Source organism: Pinus tabuliformis, chromosome 5_2 (assembly GCF_031772625.1).
Source record: "Pinus tabuliformis cultivar Carrire ecotype Pingquan chromosome 5_2, CPIR1, whole genome shotgun sequence".
Taxonomy (NCBI): domain Eukaryota; kingdom Viridiplantae; phylum Streptophyta; class Pinopsida; order Pinales; family Pinaceae; genus Pinus; species Pinus tabuliformis.
In genome coordinates, this window is record NC_142306.1 from 137,800,229 (window position 1) to 137,806,850 (window position 6,622).

General features: G+C 31.3%; 1 long non-coding RNA gene across 1 annotated transcript; it reads left to right on the top strand.

The window, feature by feature from the left end:
- Positions 1–5,166: 5,166 nt before the first annotated feature.
- Positions 5,167–6,326, top strand: LOC149157894 (uncharacterized). Its single transcript, XR_016262014.1, has 2 exons — positions 5,167–5,363; positions 6,110–6,326. It is a non-coding gene; the product is annotated as an uncharacterized LOC149157894 (long non-coding RNA).
- Positions 6,327–6,622: the final 296 nt, after the last annotated feature.

Sequence of the window (6,622 nt, forward strand, 5' to 3'; positions counted from 1 at the left end):
ATTATGCATTACATGCATGCTAGAAATAGCTAATGATGTGTTTCTAGGAACATAGATATTCATTTCTATAGTTTCTTTTCGGAAGAAGAGTGCATACTTCATGTATGAAGATGAAGGCTTTTATGAGAGTTTTCTTGGAAACAAAAATAGAGGTTCCTTCCTTAAAAGACATATGAATAGTGTTCATATCATATCAAGAATCCATACTTGTTTCATGAAAAGACTATGTGCATTGAAGTAAAAGTAACCGTGCTACGAAAAAGCACATGTTGCATGCACATAAGGGTAGCTATTGTGATTTTGGAAATATGATTTTATGTGTACATAGAGAAAGTGGTCATGTTAACTTTCTTGAAAAATATAAACTCTTGAAAAGATTGTCTTGTTAGATGAGTTGTGTTGAATTCTTGATTTTGATGCATAAAGGGTAAGTTAACCTTGTTTTGTATCTTTATTTTTATGCATAGAGTTGGATATCTTTAATAATTTGTCGGAAGGGAAGCTTGAGAAACCCTCATATAGGAAGATAGAGAAATGAGGTTATAATGACTTCCTTTAAGAAAGAATTATGTGGTTTGTTGTATGAAATGATGGTAGTATTCTAGTAAAGGGAATATGTATTGCATACATTAAAGAAGGGCTAACATGATATGCTATGGTATGCACAAAGAATATTCATTGTGATATGGAGCTATGTTTTCTGTATGTTAGAGAGACTGTGTTGAGTTCTCGAAAAAAACTATGTGAAAGGAACATATGTGCTTAACCATAGAAATAGCAGTTTATTACATGTATGAAGATATAACAATTGTGTTATACATGTTAGTAGAACTAATGGGTTGGAACTCTTAAGAAAATTATGCATTAGTGTAAATAAACATTGAGGAGGTAAGACAATATTTACTTGAGTATATGTACTAGTTATATAGTATGGCATGCTTGCTCATGCATATGAGTAGAAGTTAAAAGATCTATTTTAGAGGTTTCTTATTGATTGATTAATATGGTATCTAATCTGGTTTCCAAGCTTGTTCACAGCTACATTCATAGGAAACGATGGTGGATGGTGCGAAAGGAAAGTGATGTTTAACCTTTTGGCAGGAAACGGATTAATGGTCCATGCAGATGAGTTTGAGTTGCAAGGTCGTACATTGCTAGAACAATCATGCCACAAGGAATGTTGCATTGTGGTGGTATGTAAGTAAAAGATTACATGGAAACTGTATTGGCTTTTAGCTAGTTATGTGACAACTTAATGATAACTCAATGTAATAATTTTATAACAATGGTTAAGGGATGGAATCCCTTATAAGCCATTGAGTTAGGGGTGAAATCCGTCACGAGTGTTTAATAATAATATTAAACATTTGCTGGTTTTCACCCTACGGGGCTTCCAGGGTATAATGGTGTTCAATGGTGTGATTGCCTTTTGTGTCAGTTTGATGATGATGAATCCCTGATGTTGATGGTTCATTATTTGATGGCATAAGCATAATGTCCAAGTATGAGATTAATTAATATGGTGAAGGAAATCATGAAATGGATGCAAGGATTCATGAGACAGTTTATGTTATTACACTACCACAGTGGTGGTTAATGGTTATGCAACTTACTGTCTTTTATTGCAATTTACTTGATGTACTAATGAACATTATATCTAATGGTTAACGATGAATTGTGGAGTTGTGAATTTGATAATTACTTGTGGGTAATTTGTATAAAAAATTCTAACTCCTTGCTTTTACATGCGAGGTTACCGAGGTATGTGACAATAAAAGTAATAAGGAAAATAACAATGTGGTGCAAAATAGAATGATAACTCAAAAATGTACCTTCAGATTTAGCTCCTTTTCAATTTCTTGCCATCCTGACATTTATCCTTGTTTTTTAGAATGATTATTGGAGGGTTGGGTTTGAAATTATCCCTTAAGGAAGTAGCTTGGTTATCAAAATGACATTACCATCATTTCTTATTCTATGAGTATCATATCCCTAGACATTGTAAGGATGTTTTTTGTTTAGGAAAATTTTGTTATAAAAAGTGTAATAATAGGTCCAAAATAACATATTTCTATATAATTTCTATTAAATTTAAAATAGTATCTTTTCTTATAATTAACCAGTACCTCATCTAAAGCTTAATATTAGAATTATATTCTTCTTTATATAACACTACATGCCCATCACTTTAAGGTGGGAGGGTCCTTTCCTACATATATACCATAAGATTTTTTTTTTTGGTATTTTATGGAAATTTACTTCTTTGTAATCTTAAATTTAAATAAGTAATATGAGAACAATTTCAAATGAGATCCAACTTAGCTTGAAACAATTACTTCATGGAAAGTTAAGGTGATTTCAAGATACAATGAAATGGCATAATTTTTCTTCTATTATTATCCTTTTCAACTCTATTCTTAACCATCATTTTTATTTTTCTAATTATATAATTTTCTTCTGTATGATACTTGTTTTGTTTTTTACTTCAACATACCTTTACAATATAAAATGAAAAAAAATATTTATAAATATTATAGACGAGTTGGAATTGTTTTGAATATACCATACTTATTGTCATTCTAAATTACCATAATGTTATTATTGATTGTTCTTCCAAACTCTTTTCTTTTATGACACAAGTTCTCTAAATTTTCAATGTAGTTATCCATTCATTCTTGATATGAGTTAATTTCTCTTTTTATTTCTCCTCTTTCATACCAAAACCTATTATAATTTATATAGTAAAAAAATATATTTTACATTTATTGAATTATAAAAGAATAGAAAACTGAAATAGCAAATCAATAAAAGGAATAAGATGAGTTAATCTCTCTTTTTATTTCTCCTCTTTCATCCGAAAACTTATTATAATTTATATATTAAAGAAATAGATTTTACATATATTTAATTATAAAAATTATGAAAAAATAATAAAAAAAAGAGCAAATCAATAAAAAGAATAAAAGAAATAATATTGTTTCACATATAATTTTTATATTAGAAAATAGTTATGTTGCACAAGTTTCTGGTACCTGGGTACTTTAGATAAGCAGGAATGAGTATCCAGTATGCCTAGAAATTTTGCCCGAATTTCCAGGAAACGCCAGGTTAGGAGCAGCAACAATATTATATATTAAAAATAAAAATAAAATAATTTATTTATTTCCATCCAAAACTTGCCAATGAAATTCCATCTTGCAAATAAATATGTAAAGGATTAAATTTTGAAACATTGTAAACAAAATCAAAATATTAATCTATCAACAATTTGGCAATCAAATTCCTTTCGAGCAAAGAAACATGCAAAACTCCCAAACCCGAAAAAAGGTTGTTATTACTCGATTATTAAGTGATTTAATGCAACATTATATGTTAAGTCACTAGGTCAATTCCTCGCCCTTGATGTAACCTCACCAATATATATATATATATATATATATATATATATATATATATATATATATGAAAAAATAAAATATATATTAATAATAATTAAAAAATTAAAACACTAGAGTTTAAAACCAATGTTATTTTAAAGAGAGTTTGTATAATAAAATTATAAATTTCCAAGTTAATATATATTTTATACTTAAATAAATATGAAAATTGAATTAAAAAATGTTTTTTAATAATATTTATATTTCATAATTTCAACTATTTTTTTCTTTAGTATTCCATCTTTTGTCCAATCTATCTAAATGCTTTTATATCTATCCACCATCCATGTATATGAGGAGAATCAATAGTTTTGTAATGAAAAAGATAAGAATAGGCTAGACGCCTCATCTTCATTTGGATAGAATGGCATTCAATAAATGGGTTGTTTCTCCTAGTTTCAGACCCATATCCATATCTATACTAGCAACATACCCTTCCCTTCACACAGTTCCATGAGTTGCAGCGTTAAATACACCAAAGTTTGCAATTATTCGTTGCATTGAAGCTCTGAAAACGTCAAAAATTTGTTGCAGTGAAGCTCCCGAAAAGCTCCAAAGTACCCGTTAAAGCTCCCCCGAGTTTTGGAGAGTTTCAGGCTAGCGCCCAAACTCTAACGAATGGGGAGCTTGGGGTACCTGCTCTCCAATGCCTAGAGCGGTACGGGTGTAACTATGGAAAAGAGAGTTAGTAAATGAACACATTTAAATTATTCTTAATAGATATTTTTCTTAAATATAAGTAAAAAGAATTATAATTACAGTTAATTAATGTAAATATAGATGGAAACATTTAATTTTAAAATAAAAAAATAACTATAATTTAAAAATATTAAATTCATCTATTTATTATATTAAGAAATAAATTATGTGAAATAATTAGATGCTATAGAAAAACACTTCAGTTTAATAATACTAAAATTACAGTATATTCAAAAGAGACAGAATATATCTTTGATCTTATTGTCGCATAAAATGATTCTTTGATATGAAGGTGTATTCCTATTAGTATTCTAACCAAATTTTCAACATCAATTATCGACATCTGTGACTCCTTTTATTTGTCGATTTTAAAATTATTTTTGTTAACCGAATGCTTCTCTATTTCAACCTAGATGAGGAGCCAGTGTTGTTTTATTTTCTTCTATTTTTACACCGTAATGTGTTCCCCTCTGAAATCAACTCCCCCAATTGCCACCGTGTACTTGTTTGAGCCTTGGGATAAGATGTTAGACGATTGAAACGTTCTAGACCGTTGGATGTAGTTTAGGTTAGTTTTTTATATTCTTTCCGCACAGTTTTTCTTGCTGCTTCAAATCTCGCTGAGCAGGCCACGTCTCTGGGCATTCGACTCTAGGAGCTTGGAGCTTGATGAGATTTTATCTCTAGTGAGGGTTTTGTGGGCAGTGTTTTTAATGGATCGTCCGGGCTTCAGATTTCCTCCATCAGAAGAGAAACTAGTTGGCTTCTATCTAAAGAAAAAGATCCAAGGCAACCGCTGGTTCAGACAGGGCAATTCGCAACGAGCAGCTTCAATGCATCGATCAAAAGAATTTTCTCGTGTTTTATGAAGGAAAATCCCCTTACAGACAGAGGACAGACTGGATTATGAATGAGAATGCTAGATTTATATCCTCCACAGTCAAGGTCATTAGTTTACTTTGATAATCATTTTATCCAGATCTTCTGTAGATTGTCAAATATTCTGATTATTGCAAGTTTTTCAGGAATTTTTGTTTATGCTGGTCACATAAATCAGAGTTGTAGTTGTTATCTAACCTGAGAAGGTGGTTCAGACTCCAGAGCCCTTTTGTTCTTACTCAATTCGGGGATTTATGGTATTTGCATTTCATGAACCATTGGGAATTGAATTTGTATAAAATGGTGCAAGCAAAGCTTTAGATTGAACCCACTTTATTCAGTGATAAGGTAACTGCAACTTTTCATGAATATTTCAATGGACAGATTACATTTTGAAGCTTATGTTCCTTATTCTATTCACTTTGTTGTATTTTCCACCTTTGGGGTCAATATTGGGGCAAACTGAACCGATGATGCATATGACCAGCTAATTTTTAGACCTAAAGTCTATTTTTATCTTCAACTGCAGAAATAGTTATATTTGTTGTACTTATTGATCTGTGGCCAAAGTTTTTCCCTTTTGAAGTTCCTGCTATGAGCTATCCTTTTGTTCTCTTTATCAGATCTTTTGCCTGTAGGATCTATAAAGTTGTTAGCTGAAACGTCCTTTGTAGTACCTTGTTTGGTTTATATTCGTGGATTCATTGACAGTATTGACATTTTGAAGTCTGCTGTTTTTGCTTCTGTGCATTAATTTTCTGTATTTGGTCTATATTTATTATTGTGTGTGGGCATACTTATGGAATTTCTGATCTTCAACTGGCAACTGCCACCTGTTCATAATTTGCCGAAGTCCATTTATTTGGGGATTGAGTTATGATATTTGTTTTCATAGAGTTCTCAAGGTATAGACGAAATGCTATTTCAGATTCTTTGTTCTGATGCTGTTTTCCTTGGCGTTCTTTTGATGTCTGTAATGTGCGTGCATTACCATCAACAAGAAAAATCTTTTCGTAATTAGAATTGTCTAGCAATTGGTGTATATTATAAAAAATATAAATCTGATTAACAATTAAACATGGTTTAAATTGTAGATTTTGCAACGTATTTTCTGCAGTATTATCTGGGCGAATGAAAGCAACAAGAAAGATGGTACACAAACATGGGAAATCAACTGCTTTAAGTTGTAATGCAGGAAGCAGGTGTTCCTTGTCTGCTATAATCTGGAGTTTGGCCGCATGGATACTATTGATTCATGCCTACAACACCTTAACTCCATCAAATTCTAACAAAGTAGATTCTCAGGTGCAACAGTATCGCCTTTCCATGTACAGAGAACATGAAGATATAGAGGATAGGGGTTTTGAAGTCAAACAAAGAGGCAAAAAATTTATCTCCCCAGCAGGAAAACACAGGGGAAGGAGACATACCCCAGTAGATGATTTTCTTGATGTCACATCTCAAAGAAGATCCCTTTACTTTCCAGAGAAAAATCTTGCAGTGAACCCTTTGAAGACTGAAGATAGCAGAAAGTACTACTTTTATCCTGGTAGAGAATGGTGTGACACAGACAGCAGGTCCATATAGGCACATGGCGGAGGAATAAT